General features: G+C 33.1%; 1 long non-coding RNA gene across 5 annotated transcripts in view; it reads left to right on the top strand.

Moving 5' to 3' along the window:
* The window catches only part of LOC130455776 (uncharacterized), a 121,974-nt gene that overhangs the window by 12,334 nt on the left and 91,683 nt on the right, over positions 1 to 17,957 (top strand). For 3 of the 5 annotated variants that reach the window (XR_008913880.1, XR_008913879.1, XR_008913875.1), the window contains one exon: positions 8,869 to 10,233. This is a non-coding gene — a long non-coding RNA (uncharacterized LOC130455776). The remainder of the gene's footprint in view (positions 1 to 8,868; positions 10,234 to 17,957) is intronic. The other 2 variants (XR_008913878.1, XR_008913877.1) reach the window with 2 other exon arrangements.

The following is a 17,957-nucleotide window of genomic DNA, read 5'->3' as shown; positions in this document are numbered from 1 at the left end:
AAGTTTTGGGGTATATTATATGGAATAGAAAAGTTTCTTTGTGGTTATCATTAATGTTTTATAAAACACATATTTCTTGATTTGTGGTATTTGAAGGTGTTTGTTTTTCCTGTTTGTAAGTGGAGGTTGGGTGGGTTGTTGGTAGGAGGGAAAATTTGTCCTTTTCCTGTTCAGTACTCTTGTTGTCCAATCATGGAATTATATGATAGAATTGTGTTGAATATATGCCCAATAAAAATGGAAATTTAGGGAGATAATTATTTAATAGGATTAAATGGATGATTGTTATATTTGTACAATTGGGCTTTTATTCTTATATAATTTTATGTATTAGTTCATGCATTTTTAGGGGGCAAAATAGGGAAGTTATATTTTTTCAGCTGTCTATTACTAGTCCAAATATCTAGTACCTTCCCAATCAAGAAAAAATTTTTGAATATTTAGACAAGTGACTTGATAAATATAAAAGGCTATATATGTGTATATACATGTAAACACACATGTATATTACATATATGTATTATATGTGTGTATATATCTATCTCTCTATATCTTTAAGTCCCCTTTCAGGCTTTGCATGTCTAGGCACTGAATAAAAAGGCCACTGCCATTTTTAACTTACTTCTTTTCAATTCAACACAGAATTGGGAGTGAGTACACCTAGGTTCTAGTGCCAGCTTTATCACTGAACAACTATGTAATCTTGGACAATTTGTTCTGGATTTAGTTTTCTCACTCGTAACATGGAGTTTTGGACAGAGTATTTCTAAGGTATCTTCCATTTTGATGGTTCTAGGGAATGCTTAATTTCCATCTAAGATGGTGATTATTATTAATAGGATTTTAAGACTGAGGGAAGGACATTAAAGATTTATTGAACTCATTTTAAAGATGAGGAAATAGAGCCAGAGAAGAGTAGTGACCTACCTTAGGCCACACAGGTGGTTTAGAGAGGGACTAGAATCCATGTTTCCTGAATCCCAGCCACACTGTCTTTCCACTATTATCATAAACTCCTTAGTCATTACAGCCTTACTTAAAACAACATTTTTGTCATTTCAGTGTTTGATTTTGGGTTATTATTCATCATAATTTGGAACTTTATTAAAAGCTCCCATTAAGAATTTAATAAAATTCAACAGAATTTTTAAAAAATTCAGAAGCAGAGAATTGGGTATCAGCAAGCAAAATCTTTAACCTCCAGCTTGTTACTATGATGTTCCAATCTTTATTTATTACAACCCTACTCTGATGCTTACAAAGCCAAAATTGCTAGATTTATATACTCTAATAGTTCCACAATGGGAAAAACCTTTTTTTAAATCTTTCTTTTCCTGTCCCAAATAACCCTTCCATATACACTCCCTGTTTCTCTGGGAACCCCTGTCTGGGTTTAATCAGAGGTTGCAAGACAAAATGTGCATTATTAAGAAATATAAATATTTTCAGAAGCAATCAAAGGGATGAAAGATTGATTCGGCATGTAGATTGGACCTAATTTGAAGCAGCTTTGTTCTAATGAGGACTACTGGGATACAAAGACAGAAGCTGCTTATGACCACCAGTTGGAAATTCTTACTCATTACAATAACCTGTCAGAATTTCTTTTCTAAGTATGCTAGAAAGCAGCCACTCATGAGAATCTTAGCAAGTTATCTGCCCTCTTCTCTGGTAGCTCAGTTGATCTCATCTACCTCTTTATCCCTCAGAATTTTGAACAATTGTCCTTGATAAATTATTATTAATTCTAACTCTTATTTAGAGTTTAAGCCAGTGAGTACCTGCCTTCTTACAGCTCCAGAATTGGCTTAGCATACAGTTTCCAAAGAACATTTTGGCCTGAAGGCATCTGTATTACAATTTATTTCTTGGCCTACTGAAAGGTATTGCATTATCTACCTGGTCAATCTACTTTGGCTTTCCTAACAGAAACATAGAAAGCTTAATAAGTATCATTAGGATATCTGTTTTAAAAACAAACAAAAGGTTGTCTCATTTAGGATGTGCTTTGAAATTTCCTGCCAAAGCTCATTGGCTACTACATGGAAACAGGTATCATTGACTTAGGATCCATGTGATACAAGGGAGCTTTGATAAAATACTGGATATATGGTTAGAATTTTAACATAGAGAGGATAAAACTCTGACTGTGGCATTTTTCTTTCTTTATCCCACTTTTTGTCCACATAGGCATGTAAGAGAGATGGCTTGATTTTTGTGAAATGGTTCACCCATCCACAGCTGGAATTCTAAAGTGAAACAAAAATGCCTTTAAAATCAACACTACACGGGAGCCTGAGAGAACAAGTTTTCCTTTGTTGTAGGGTATAGTATTATTTGCTGAAGGTTTTTGATATACATTCTAAATTAGGCCTGCAAAGGCATGCTTCATCTTTAATTCATCACTCTCAGCTGAAAGAGATTAGCAATGTCTAGCACGCACCCCTCGTATGGTGCTGACCTCATCAAGTATGGCCTGAAATTAATTAGCCTCATTCATTCCAAATGGAAAAGGATAATGGAGCAGCATTTTAGAGATGACCATCACAAATTGTATGCAGCATATTTAAAAGGCCTCTATTTTCAAACCATGTAGATTGAAATTCTTTCCAGGGCTTGCAATATGTCAGTTATAAAGGCACCCAGAGAAGAAACTACTCAGTGTTTATTCCTCCTCTAAAGAATTAAAAGTTACATGTGAGTGCACATGTGTATTTAAGTGCTTGAAAACATGTTTCCTTAATGAAAGAACACCTGGAAAGTGCTATGCCACCCTTGATCATCAAGAGGTTGAAGTTTAATAATGAATTAAATGATCTAGTGAAAGGTTACTTAAAGTAGTATCACTTGGTTCTCAACAAAGGTAGAAACTACCAGAACAAACTTTGCTGCTGTTTTCACGTCCTATATCACTCATAATTCAATTAGAAAAGAGAAAAGAACTTTTTTTAATAGAAAAAGAAAATATTGCTTTTTTATATTTTGTGGTTATAAATTGTATGTGTTATTTTTTAAACTCCAGCTTGGTTATATCCTTTAACTTTCTATATCCTTTCCCAGCTACTACAGTAGGATCATATTTTTAAACCATGCTGGTCATTCTGTTATATTGCTGAACCATTTACATCTACCATCTTTCTAAGATTAGCTGTATTTTTCCCTCTGGGGATAAACCAAGAAGGGCCAGAGTTTCTAAATATCAAATCTGCTTTCTTTTCTGGCCAAAACAAATTTTGACTAGGATTTTCAGTGTTGTTGTAAAATTTATTTTTATGAGCAGTGGTTTTGTGACTGCAAGTTAAAAGGGAAAAATGCCACTTTTTCAGATTTTGATTATTCACTTAATAAGATGGAACACAATCCATTTTAGAAGCTGTTTTCCTTTAGCATGATTGTGAATTAAATGTAGTGCCTATGCGCAAAGGAAAAAAAAATCATCTGCCTTGCCAGAAACCCAAGTTTAATCACATGAAAAACATAGATACTGGAAATGGCACTATAATCTCACAGCTATGATTATTATATGAGTAAAGAATTAATGAATTTATATCAATAATCATTATTTAGTTATTGAATTTACCTATATTTTGGGTATCATTATTTTTCTGGATTTTAACTATAACTCCATATGGAAACAAATTTGGATCTGCAAAAATATTTGCTTTTACAAATTCTCTAAACTCACTTGATTCTAATTTTCCTTTGCCATTAGTTCCCTTAATTTAATGGGCATGTATTATTTGGATATGTAATAATATCAATCATGAACTGTGAACCCATCATTTTAGGATCTAGAAACCCATCTTTAGGTCTTCCAGAGCACATATAAAATAATTTGAGGAGATTAAGTAACTCTAAAATTTGGGTTATGAATTTCTATGTGAGGAAATAGGTATTGAATGAAATGGAATATATATATTTTTTCATCATAAAGCTACATTTAAGCTAGATAAATGGAGAACAAAACTACAGAATCAATCTACAAAGATGGCAAAATTATCCTTCTAATTGTCATTTAGTAAACCCAACTTCTAGCATTTATGTAAATAAAGTCATAAATGCTTGGGGAAATTTTGGTAAGACTGCTTTTGCTTATGCCATTTCAAAGAGTTCAGAATATATTCATGAGCTTTTTTGATAATCAGCAATAAAATTCTACATGAATATTAAATATTATTATTATGAATCAAAGGAATGTAACAGTTGTAGTAGATTGACATTGTTACCAAGTTGGGATACCAACTTTCCTTTTAAAAATTCTTTTTCCATGAGATGAAAATGGCAGCAAAACTATAAATTAAAGGATTAGAACTGTATGAAATTTGAGTTCATTCAAACCGTAAACTCAAAACAAGACTTAGATGAACTTACCAAATTTCATTTGGTATCCACCTGAGACTATAAATTCTCCCTTGGCACTTGAATGGAGGAAGAACATTCACATAAAATTCAAACCAGGTTTCTTTAAACCCAACCCAGACTCTCTAACTTCAGGATGAACCACTGATTGAATTTTGAATTCATAGTAAAACTTTCATCCATCATTAGCCAATGGTGCATGAATGATGGTTTGGTGGGAGATGTAGAGAAAGAAATCCCTGGAATTGCTATTCTGTCTCCTTTTATTTCATATTTTCAATATTCTGGAAAGGGGGTATAGAGTAAATTAACTAATTTAACTGGGAAGCTAAATGGAAAGATATAGAATACATTAAAAAAAGGAAATGATGTAAGTGGACTTCAATGTTGAACTGTACAAATTAAAGATAGTGTCATACAATATCAAGGCAAATTGCAACATATGGAGTGAGGTGGGGGGGATGCATTGCTATTCAGACATTGAATCCACTGAAACTCCCTTGGGAAACAGTCACTTTGTCAGGAATCTCAGGATGATAGTCGGATAATCCCTTGAAATCCAATATGGCAACAACAAAAAAATCAGTAACCCAGTTCTTGTCCTCAAGGAGTTTCATTGAAGGATGAGGTGAGGTAGATAAAACAAGTACATAAACCACTGTAGTACAACATATGTTATAATGAGGGTCATGAGAAGGAAATAAAGAAACTTCTATAGAGGGTAAGAGGAAGACATCATATACAGTTCATGGATCAGAAAAGATTTTATAGATAATGTAAATATGTAAATCATAATGATGAGCTACTACTTCTAGCACTTTTAATAATCTTTTATAGATGAGGAAACTGAGGCACACAGAGGTTAAGTGACTTGCCCACGGTCATGCAGTTAGAAAGTGTTAGAAGCCATATTTTAACACAGGTCTTCTTTACATCATTTCCAGTCCTCTATCTACTGGACTGCTAGCTGCTTCTATTAGTACAAAATTATCATCCATGCCATATAAATTCAGAAATAGGAGTTCAGGAATACTTAAAAACAGCATCAATTTTTTAGATTTGTGAGTCAGGTTTATGTGGTTTAGGTTTTTATTGATGACATTTTAGCTATTTAACCATAGGGAAGTTTCTTAATCTCTCCATGTATCAGTTTCCTCATCTTTAAAATGGGAATATTAATGCCAGTCTTATCTACCTCATGGGGGCTGGTGTGAGGATCAGATCATATAATGTACATGAGTTATTAGTTAACTCTAAGATTGTATACATATTCATCATAGACATATATATGCAGCTATTAATCCATAATTTTCCAGGACCATCATCTAAGCTGTTTTGAAGGATAGGATTTTAATTCAGTCTTTTCAGGTAACAGAGAGAGACTGAGCAAAGACATGGATGTGAGACAACAAAGGGCATATTCAGCTGACAGTAAGTTATTTGTTTGGAAGAGTGTCTGTGCAGTGAAGGAGATAGACTAGCACTATATGTTGGAATCATATTGTATAGGGCCTTCAATGTCAGACTGAGGAAAGTGTATTTCATTTGATTAGCAATAGGAAGTTTTTCAAAGTTTTTGAGTTAGATGAGGGAAGGGAATAAACATTTATATATGTCTACTATTTACCAGGCAGTGTGCTAAGCACTCTACAAATGCCTCATTTGTTTCTCAAATCAAACCTACAAGGTGGATGCTATTGTCCCCATTTTACAATTGAAGAAACAGAGGCAAATAGAGGTTAAGTGACTTGGCTAGGGTCACACAACTAGTCAGTGTCTAAGGTTGGATTTGAAGTCTGATCTTTTTGACCTCAGGCCAAGTGCTCTATCTACTGTTCCACCTACATAGCTCACATTTTCAGAGTTGTAAACTGGAGATGAGTCACATGGATGAAAAATATAGATGTAAAATCCAAGGTAATGGAGAGAAATTTTAAAAAGTAAATTCTGTTAGGCTCTGACACAATCTTCTAAAACTTATAATGGTCCTCTTTTGTTGAGATGCTAAAACTCAAACCAAAGAAGGTACAAGAATAAACTATTGGCTGCCCCATATTCTTTTATATCCTCCAATGGCTCAGCCACTTCCTGAAGGCAGAAATTGTCATCTTCCAATTCTAAATTTCATCTAATACCACGATTTTCCTTAATGTTTAACAAATATTTGAATCGAATTGAATAAAGAAAGTGTCTTGAAGGAAATAGATGCCCAATTCTTTTTGCATGTCCATGAGGAGAATTCATTTGAAAGTCTACATTTTTAAAACAACTGGCCATCTTAATGCCAGAAAGACATAGTCCACCTGAATGGAATTCAGAGTACAAATATGACAAAAAGCATTTTAGAGGATTGACTTGTGGGTAAAGTTTAAAAGATCTAAATATGCAGAGCTCAACTAAGCAATAATTAATAGAGAACTTGATAACATTCTACAAATATTTAAAAGAGGGAAGAGGAGGTAAAAGAATAGCACAAGAGTATAATCAGAGGTAATTGGAGGAAATATAAGAAAAAGTTAGCGAACTCTGTTGACCATGAATTCATTTTCTAAGACCCATAATGGATGCTCTATTTTCTTTGGCTATTAAATCCCCAAACATAGAAGTCACAAGGAAAAAATATTTTAGTGCACTGTCCTATAATAATTCAGAGAGAGAGAAAACATATGTTTATAAACCCTATAACATTTTCCATAATGAAAACTCCTACAACTTGACTCAGAGAATGATGATATGCCATGCAAGCACATGCATGCAGGAAAGCACATATGTGTGTGTGTGTACACACAGACACACAAACAACCTAAACAAGATTTATTTTTACACAAAATATAATAAGGTGAATTTATTTGATTGTAATCTACTGTTATCCCCAAAACAAACATTTCGACATCGCAACATTCCCTAAGATCTAGCAGCTATCCTTTTATAGTTGTTCAGTCTGCTCAGGTATTACAGCATCTGTGTACATGAAGTAAATACACAACAGCCAGAAAGGTCAACAGAAATGATAGATTGATGAGCATTTTCAAACTTCATGGGACTCTTTAAGAATGCTCCAGATCCCATGTATTTACAAGCCCCCAAATGAAATCACCTGGTTGTTTACAGCAGCATTAGTGCTGATGAAAAACTGAGTTATACTCCACAGGTTAGACCCTGCAACAACAACAACAAAGTTCCACATCCTTTAAAAAGAATTGTAGGGCATACAATATGAAAGTGACACGTAACATTTGGGACCAATTATCTATATGAGGTATGTTTGTAGGAGGGGAAAATTTGTGAGGGGAAGCAATGTTATATATGTTTATACTTTATAGACAAGAGGAGCTTACAATTGTAAATTTTAAGTTTTAGCCCAGCATTATATTCTCCTCCCATTCTTAAGTCTGAATATACATTTATATTTTCCTAAAAGGAAGAAAAGTACTGCTATAACTTGTGCTAAAATCCAAGATCTGGAGAAAATTTTGTTGTCACATATCAATGAAGTCATTTAGCATACACCACAGACACAGAGAAGTCACAGCTATTACCACTTGGGGAAAATTCCTTTTTCAGGATAGCTGATAAACTATGTATGGTATACCCACTTTAGGGTTTTCAGCTGTGGAGCCTGAAGAAAATTATCTCTACAAAAGAATTTAGAAAATGAAAGGAGTCTCTCCCACATCTTCTTGTTTAATTAACAAAAAATACTCCCATTTAGCTCCATTTTCTTATGGTATTATGGATTAATCAGTAACTAATGTTTGACAAAGTAGCTGTTGCCATGAATGCTGCTGCTGAGAATGGTAGAAAATGATTGTGATTAATATTGCTATTATCTTTTTTTAATTTAAATCCTTACCTTCCATCTTGGAATCAATATTGTGTATTGGTTCCAAGGCAGAAGAGTGGTAAGGGCTAGGCAATGGGGGTTAAGTGACTTGCCCAGGGTCACACAGCTGGGAAGTGTCTTAGGTCAGATTTGAACCTAAGTCCTCCCATATCTAGGCCTGGCTCTCAATCCACTGAGCTACCCAGCTGCCCCCTTAATATTGCTATTGTGGAATCTTTGGTTGCATCTCAATGGATGGTGGGAAAGTTATGTTAGTTTGAAACTGAGATTTAGCTTCCCTACTGCCCAAGATTTGCCAGTCTTTTACTCTGGTTCACGCTAATTCTAATGTTGAAGGACTGACCTTAGTTGGAGAAATAACATTTGGTCAGGCTATAAAATTGAAAATGGGGTTTATTTCTGACCTACAGTGATTTTAAAAAAATAGACATTGCCTTTTAATATTTAATGAAATAAAATTTAAAAACATAGATGAAAAGGAAAAAAGACTATCTTTTAAGAAAAAAACACCAGTAACCAATATGCATATTTGTTCAGATGACATGATGATGATACCAGGTGTCATTCAGGTGGCACTTTAAGGTTTGTTGAGTGTTTTTTATTCAGTATCCAATTTGAGCCTTTAAATGAGTAATATAGCAAGTTTTCTTATTCCTCTTTTACAGATAAGAAAACCACAAAGAAATTAAGTGGCTTGTTCAAGGTCACACAGCTATGAATATGAGGTTGGATTGAAACTCAGATCTTCTTGCTCCAGATTCAAACCACCTTGTCCTCAAATTTAAGTATTCAAGACCTCTTTGAAATCAGCTGGTTTGAAATAAGTGTGGGTAAGAGAAAGAGAGAATTTGAAAAGAAAAAAAGATCTAGTAGGTACTCTTTAAATTGAATGCTTGAAAACCATATTGAGGTATAGTCACTACGTTAAATCAAATGCATTCAAATCCAAATGTGAATATAAACTGTTCACGGGATGCAGAGAAGCCCTGTTTTAGGTGCTGGGGGTAATAAAATGTTTAGATAAGATATATTTATTGTCTTTAGAGAGATCATGGTTGACTATGGAGACAAGACCTCAATATAAGTAGCTATGATTACAGTAAAGAGTTACAACACAGTACTATATGAATTTTTAAAAAAAGGAAGGTCACATTCATTACAATGGATGATCAAGAATTACTTGATAAGTAGGCTTATTGAATTATATACTCACAGAGTTTTAGAGCTGGAAGGGAACTTAAAAGTCATCTTGTGTTAGTCTGTAAGGGTCAAACAACTCTAGGCTTTTTAAGTACCCCAAAATCTTTTTGACAATAACATATAAGATAGAAAAAAATCACCAAAACAAATTCATTATCCCTACATTAAAAACTGACAATCAACTATCATATATTACAGAGGCTAAATATTCTAGAGTGGCTATCCTACTTTATCCTACATCATCAAAATATTTAAAAACAATCACATTGTACAAATACTGAGAATTAACTAGCATATGCTATTAAATATTAGACTAAATGTTTTATAGTAACTATAGATAGGTAATGATCTGAGGATCAGGCCCATTTTATAGAATAAGAGTGGAATATCCTAATAAATAGTAATACATATTGTTTTATACCTGTATATATCCAAGAAAATATTTTATCTGCATGTATCACCTCTAATTATCATTGGGGAGAACTCTGGTCTTCAAGTGTTCAGAAAAATACATTCCACTATCATTACAGATTCATAAAATCTTGGAATGAGATTCTAGATGACCTAGTTGTCTCTCCCAATACTTTAATAATCCCTTTAGCCACATCTTTGAAAGACAGTGATCCTTCCTAATATCAAATGCTTTCCCCAAGGGACTCTTCTCTCTCAGTGAACAGACCATCCACTGTTGAGCAGCTTTCATTCTTAGCAAGTTATTCCCCACACTGAACCTAACAGTTTTCTACACTGGTTCTATTTCTACTTTCAGAAATTATATAAATCCCAATGAATTTCCCTCTATTGGATGACAGCTCTTCAAAAACTTAAAGGTAGTTACCAAGTGCCTATTTAAGGTTGATTCTTTTCCATGCTTAAAATCTCTAGTTCCCTTAACCATTTCTTTCCAGATTCTTCAACCTCCTGATTTGTTTTTCACTGGACAAACTTCAACTTGCCAATATCTCTCCCATTAAGAGGTGCTTAGAACAAAGCATAGACTTCCCATGTGATCTGGGCAATGAAGAATACAGTTGGGACTCTCCTCCCCCCTTTTGTTAGCTTTTCCAGTAGTCTAAGTACATTCTATTCATACAGTGCTTATAGTCACTTAAAACTTTTTTTGCCCTTTTCCTATGAATGATTATTAAACAGGCTCTGTTGCCATGCATTCATGCTACTCATTTTTGGAACTTGAACATAGAACTTTAAAAATTTATCCCTATTACTTCACTGTGTTCATCTTGAGCCCTCATTCAACCAATTTGAGATAATTTTGAATCCAATTCTGTGCAAAAGTGAAAAGCATGCCTTTTTGACTTCACTCGAAGTCTGACAAAAGTGGCAAACAGGATTGGTTCTTTTATACTTTTCAAAAAGCAATAGGATCAAATAATAAAACCTTTGTAAAACTGCACAAAATGTGTGGTAGGCATAATATCCTAACTCTTACCCCCATATAAGTCAGGCTAGATTTTCCTTAAAAGGAATTGAAACTATCCTTGAAGTTTGATTTATTTATGGGACTAAAGACTTGGACTATTAACATCACTTCCTTCTTGCCTGAGTAAAAAAGAGCCAGGAGAAATTACAGACCTTCTTTGATGCTTAGATGGTGCAAAACAATAGAAAATTTAAGCAAGGGAGTTTCACTCTGCTGAATCAACCTGATATGTCCTTAATGCTTATCTTTGTTGACTATCCATTGCCTACCATGGCTAAGTAAATTTCTTTTTGTTAACTGTTGAATGACCAAATGTACCTCATTTTGTTCCAGTTTTGAACATAAACTACAAGGGGATTGCTATGAATGAGGACCCCCCCCAAAAAAAAAACCTAGTGGTATTTGTCTTGACTTAGAGAATTATCATAGATGAAATGACATAGAAATGTTGGTCATAGATAATTTTATATTATTGTAGTGGCTAGGGTGCTAGACTTGAAGCTAGAGAGGATTCAAGTTCAAATCCCACCTCTGCCATTTATCAGTTATATAATTATGTATAATTCACTTTACTTTTTTGAGACTCAGTTTTATCATCTGTAAAATGAAGATAATACCTATAGTATTTGCCTCACAGAGTTGTTTTAACGGTTGGATGAAATTATGTGAAGTGCTTTATAAAATTTATGATGTTATTAAATATATTGTGCTACATCAATGTCACTTACAAAATGGTTAACCTACAGAATTCTCTCACTGATAAAATTTCAAACTATTTTTATTTTTCTCTTTACGTGTAACCAGCAGGATAACATGGAAGTCTTTGGAAATTAGACACTCAACAATCTCTTCAACTCACAAAATTAATCTTAGTTTGGCATTTTGAATCAACCTGAGAGATGGTGCTTTCTATAATCAACATGGAATAGGGTATAGAAAACAGGCTAGTTTTGCTCAGTCAATTTGGCAGTGTTATTTCATTTATTGTTTATGGTGTTCTAACTTCTCAAGCTGACAAGAGTATAAAAATTCAAGGTGAAAGTATAATGGTAAATATAAATTTATTTTTGATCTTCCATTGTGAATGATGGTTTCCTCTGATTACCTCTACAATTTCTGCAAATCAACAGATGGCAAATATGTCTAATTTGGAGTTTAGACTAATATGAAGCTCTTTTGGTTTGGACTGAGAATGGGAGAGAAAATCCTGATTAAGTTAGAAATATGAATATATGTAGAGATTTCATCATTTGAATTGAATTCTACATCATGTTTTCCTAATTTCATTGATCATCCATTTCTTACTAAATTTTGTTAGTTTGGCCTCTTTTTTAGTCTAGGAAATTATTTGAGGTTTTTCACCCTGCCTCCTAATCAGATTTAGGAAAGCTTGAAGAAATGGCTTCCATCATATCTATATATTTTTCTTTGTGTATTTTTAATAAAAGACTTGAAAGGAAATGCCTACTGCTAAACAGAGGAGGAGCTAGTTCATGAGAGGAGGGTAAGTTGTAATATAATAGTGCTGTGTGTATGTGTGTGTGTATATGTGTAAAATAGGATAATACTTGTGACAGCAATAGACCTGAATAAAGGGGTATAGTTAGTCATTTGAAATTCGTACACAGACTGCCCTATCCATTACCTGTCACCCATATTATACCCATAATCTCCCAAGGCAGATATGTTATTACACTCAGCGGGCCAAGTTCTGCCCCTGCTTATATACACACAACTCCCACTGACTTTGTGCCACTGAGGCACTTCAATGGGAGTTGTCTGAACATAAATTTCATAGACTATAGTAACAACCACAGCAGGTGTAGTTAAACAGAAAGATCTGGCTGTATGTTAAAAGGGTGAGGAAGAATAAAAAAAGCTGCCAGTTTCCACAAGAAATCTTATCCCTGGAGCATTCAGGATTGTTCACTGATATACACATCATTTTTCAGTCTTTGCACACAACAGGCAAAATACTGTGCTGTGAGTTAGAAATAGCTTAGACAAAGGTCTGCAATAAGGCATAAAACTATAAAATGCATTCAACATTATTTGTGTAAATTAATTATTCTTAGTTCTTAAAAAACATGTTAAAGCATGTGTCAAAGGCTAGTTGAAACTAAAAAATTTCTTAATAAAGAAAGTTTTTCAAAAGATAAAAAAGAGTAAGTTCGAACAAACTAAAGATTTAAGCAATAGATTCAAGTTTTAATATATATTAATAATATTACACAGTAATTACATATATAAATTATACAATGATTTGAGTAATATCACATATATTTGCCAATTCACATATTGAAAGATATTACTATATTGAATTATTTACTTTTTTACTTTAAATGTATTTATTTGTGTTTGTTATAGTAAAATACCTCTCCATCCTTTCCTTTTTCTCTATTTCAGAAGTAATCATTTGATAAAAATATATTTGTATATGTAAAACTATGTCTTACTCATTTCTATTTATCAGTTATTTCTCTGGAGGTAGAAATACACAATTAAACAATATTTCTGTTGCTGTATATAATGTTCTCTTGGTTCTGCTAATTTTATTCTTCATGACTTCATGGAGGTTTTCCCAAAATTAACCTGATTGTGACTTCTTAATGTGCAATAGTATTATGTGATAATCATATGCACAACTTATCTTGTACCTGAAATATATAGAGGACCTTGTCAATATATAAGAACATGAGCCATTCCCCAATTGATAAATGGTCAAAAGATATGAATATTTTTTTAGATGAAGAAATTAAAGCTATATACAACTACATGAAAAATACTCTAAATCATTATTAGAGAAATACAAATCAAAGTAGCTCTGAGATATAATTTCACAATTATCAAATTGGCTAAAATGATAAAAGGGCAAAATGACAAATGTTTAGGGGAGGTAGAAAAATGGGGACAATAATATACTGTTGATAGAATTGTGAATTGATCCAACCATTTGGAGAGAAATCTAGAATTATGCTCAAAGACTTACAAATCCATGGATATCTTTTGACCCAGCAATACCATTATTAGGTACATTTCCTAAGGTGAACAGGGAAAAAAGAAAAGAACCTATATCTTCTAAAATATTTATAGCAGCTCTCTTTGTGGTAGTAAAGAATTGGAAATTGAAAAAATGCCCATCAGCTGAGGAATGGCTAAACAAGTTGTGGCATATTATTGTCATTGAAAATTTTCAAATATTTGTAGGGAGCTTTGAAGGTAATATACTTAAAATTATTAGTAACATCTCTTGTAATTCTTATCTGCATGTTTTCATAAAATTTCTTAGGAGATCTTCATAATTAATTAGAGGCCTTTCTCATTCTCATTTTTTTAATGACTCAGTGGTCTTAATACACTACTTGAACTATACATCAGTTGACTCTCATTTTGGTAAACAAATGGTTTATCTTCATTTCTCAATCCTTATGCATTTTTCATCATTTAAAAAAAATCTTGTGCATAGACATCATTGGGCTTTAGGGCCTTGCTTTTCAAAGGCTATATAACAGTTATGAACAAACCCTAGTAGTTCTTACCAATTTAGAAAGTCTTAACTTATGAGGATTGTGATGATTTATTTTCTGGATGATATTTTTTACAGAAAATCTGTATACACAGCTCCTTCTGGACTCACTCCAGAGCATTATGGAATCATATTAAAATATAATTAAGAAATATTTAACAAAATAAATAAAAATACAGTAGGAAATAATGCTAATATGTTGTTTTCTAATTTGATAGGGTATCTTGAGGCATCTTTATATAGTTTAGTAATTCCAGCTTCAATTGAAGCCTACTTATAGTCATGGTTTATCTTTCTATTGCCCTTTGGGTTATCACTGTGGTTGATAAGAGATCATTGTGTTCCTTAATTCAAACTAATATGGCCTCATCAGAAGAATAATGGTGTGAAATAGTCTGGCTTTTGTAATAGTGAGACATTTGGGATTAGGGAAAGCATTGTGTAATTTCTCAGACATGATCTAACTTGATCTCTTCTAGTTCTATTCTTTGCCCAGCTCTTTGTCTATCTGTCACTTATGTCTGGTATATATATATATATATATATATATATATATATATATATATATATATATATATATGTGGTATCCCCTCTGGGATCAGTCTCCCAACTCCATTAGCACTAGCAGGTTTGGTTCCCATAGGCAACTGAATTCCCTCTTCACTCAAGGGGTGACCCTCTGTAGTTTATAATTTCTTATTTTAAGTTTCAGTATATAAATCAGTTTAATTATGTAGAATTGGATACATATCTGTCATGTGTCAATTAAAGGATGACTTACTGCCACCTGAACAAGAGGAATCTTCTTGGCCCTTGAAGGAGTACCCATACAGTTAATATCTGGGTGTTGCCTAGCTGGGCCAGCCCTTTGCATGTAATATCTCTGCTTTCAGGCAATCCACTACTCTTTTAAGTTGGTCACATTACTCCTTAGGACTGGCTGTCATTCATCCAAGATTAAAAAATATATATATAAATGAAACAAAAGAAAAGAGGCACCACATGTTTAAAGACACATCATAAATGTGGCCAATAGGTCTTACTGCTTCTTCTGGATTGAACTGCTCACAGTAATCCTCCTCACTCTGACAGAGAAGAGAAGACTACTAGAAAGGATAGGGAGAGTCATAGCCTTCCCATTGAATTTGAACTAATTTTTGCTTTATTATCAGTCCTTATGTCTCTGAGGCAAACCAGAAAATTCCTGGTCACCACACATTAGCCTTCAGTCACCGAATGACTAAAAGAAATTTCTTCAAAATATTATGTATTATATTGGAACCAAGAAGGCAACATGATTGATTCACTAACACAAAAAGCTGTCTGACCAACTGAATTCAAAAATATGTATAATTTTCACTTTTACTTTATTTAAGTTTCCAGGTCCTATTTCCAGTCCATATTCTATGGATTCACCATGGTATTAGAGGCAGCCCTGGATTCTCAATGACTATATCAATGGAATGGAAGTTTTGGTTATTTCTACCTATCAAGAAAGTCTTTGAGTACAGGCTTTGTGATTAGACTACATCTGTTACCCATATACCCTCCCATAATATGTTGTTTTTTCTGGCTAGAATAAATGTCCTTGAGGATAAGGGCCACACTGCTTTTCCTTTTTATATTCCCATTGCTTATCACAGTGTTCTGTACAGAGTAAGTACCTAATAAACATTTTTTTCTTTCATTCATTCATTAATTACCAAGTTGTCCAAAGGATAGAATTTTTGACCATAATAACTTTTAAAACAAAGTGCTATTAATAGGATAAATATATGTAAATATATAAATTTTGTTTATAAGTTATAAAACAAAGATATGTAACATAGAAAATAAATGTGCATTAGTGTTTATGTGAACAGCTGAAGATAATAGAACTATAAATGTAGGAGGTAATATTTGAAACTAGGATTTCCCTAACTCCAAGTTTAATGCTCTAGTCACTTAATCCATACAGTTTTGTGATTGAGAGGAGCTGAAATCCATACCACTGCAGTGGGAATGAGATAAAATCATAGATTTTTAAAGTAATGAAGTATTATTTTAAAATATAGATAGTTAGCTGGATTAAAAAAATTCTCTGGATTTCATCAATGAAGGTACCAAGAAATCTATAATTTTCATTATGTATTTACATTGGAAATGAAGTAGAATTAATATTAAAATGTTAGGAATCCCTTTCCCTCTTCAGATTACTTTAAGATATACTTTGTATATATCTTGTATGTACATAAACATTTATATATACTCTCTCCTATTTGAATGCCCAATTCCTTGAGTAGGACTTTTTATTGAACTTTTTTAAATATCCCAATTAGTTTTAGGAAAAGGGACTAGATCTGTGATTTCATTGGTATAGCCAACTCTCAAATAACCATCTTTTCTTCAGCTTAAGATCTTAGAGTGTTGAGTGCTAAAAATGAATTTATTTAATGAATTTAGAATATTTTTCTATGGTTATATGATTCATATTTCCCCCTTCCCCTCCCATAGCCTATGAACAATTTAGCTGGGTTTTACATGTATTATTGATCAAGACCTATTTCTATATTATCAATATTTGCATTAGAGTGAACATTTAGAATCTACATCCCCAATCATATCCCCATCAAACCATGGAATTCCTCCAGTTCATTATTCCTTTTAGCACAATAGTATTCCATCACCAACAGATACCACAATTTGTTCAGCCATTCCCCAATCAAAGGGCATCTCCTCTTTTCCCAATTTTTGCCACCACAAAGAATGCAGCTATAAATATTTTTGTACAAGTTTTTTCTATTATTATCTCTTTGGGGTACAAGCATAGCAGTGGTATGGCTGGGTTAAAGGGCAGACAATCATTTAAAGCTCTTTGGGCATAGTTCTGAATTGCCTTCCAGAATGGCTGGATCAGTTCACAACTCCACCAGCAATGCATTAGTGTCCCAATTTTGCCACATCCTCTCCAATATTTATTACTTTCCTTTGCTGTCATATTAGCCAACCTGCTAGGTGTGAGGTGGTACCTCAAAATTGTTTTGGTTTTCATTTTTCTAATTGTTAGAGATTTAGAACACTTTTTCATGTGCTTATTGATAGTTTTGATTTTTTTTTAATCTGAAAACTGTCTATTCATGCCCCTTGCCCATTTATCAATTTGGGAATGGCTTGATTTTTTGTACAATTGATTTAGTTCCTTATATATTTGAGAGATTAGACATTTGTCAGAGGTTTTTGTTATGAAGATTTTTTCCCAATTTGTTGCTTCCCTACTAAATTTGGATGCATTGGTTTTGTTTGTACAAACCCTTTTAAATTTATTTTAATTAAAAGTATTCATTTTACATTTCGTGATATTCTCTATTTCTAGTTTGGCCTTAAGCTCTTTTCTTTCCCATAGATCTGACAGGTATACTATTCTATCTTCACCTAATTTATTTATAGTTTCTTTCTTTATATTTAAGTCACTTACCCATTCTGAATTTATCTTGCTATAGTGTGTGAGATGTTGATCTAGACCTAATATCTCCCATAATGCTTTTTAATTTTCCTAGCAGTTTTTGTCAAACAGTTGGTTCTTGTCCCAAAATCTGGGATCTTTGGGT

Source organism: Monodelphis domestica, chromosome 1 (genome assembly GCF_027887165.1).
Source record: "Monodelphis domestica isolate mMonDom1 chromosome 1, mMonDom1.pri, whole genome shotgun sequence".
Taxonomy (NCBI): domain Eukaryota; kingdom Metazoa; phylum Chordata; class Mammalia; order Didelphimorphia; family Didelphidae; genus Monodelphis; species Monodelphis domestica.
This window is presented reverse-complemented; position numbering and strand designations above follow the sequence as displayed.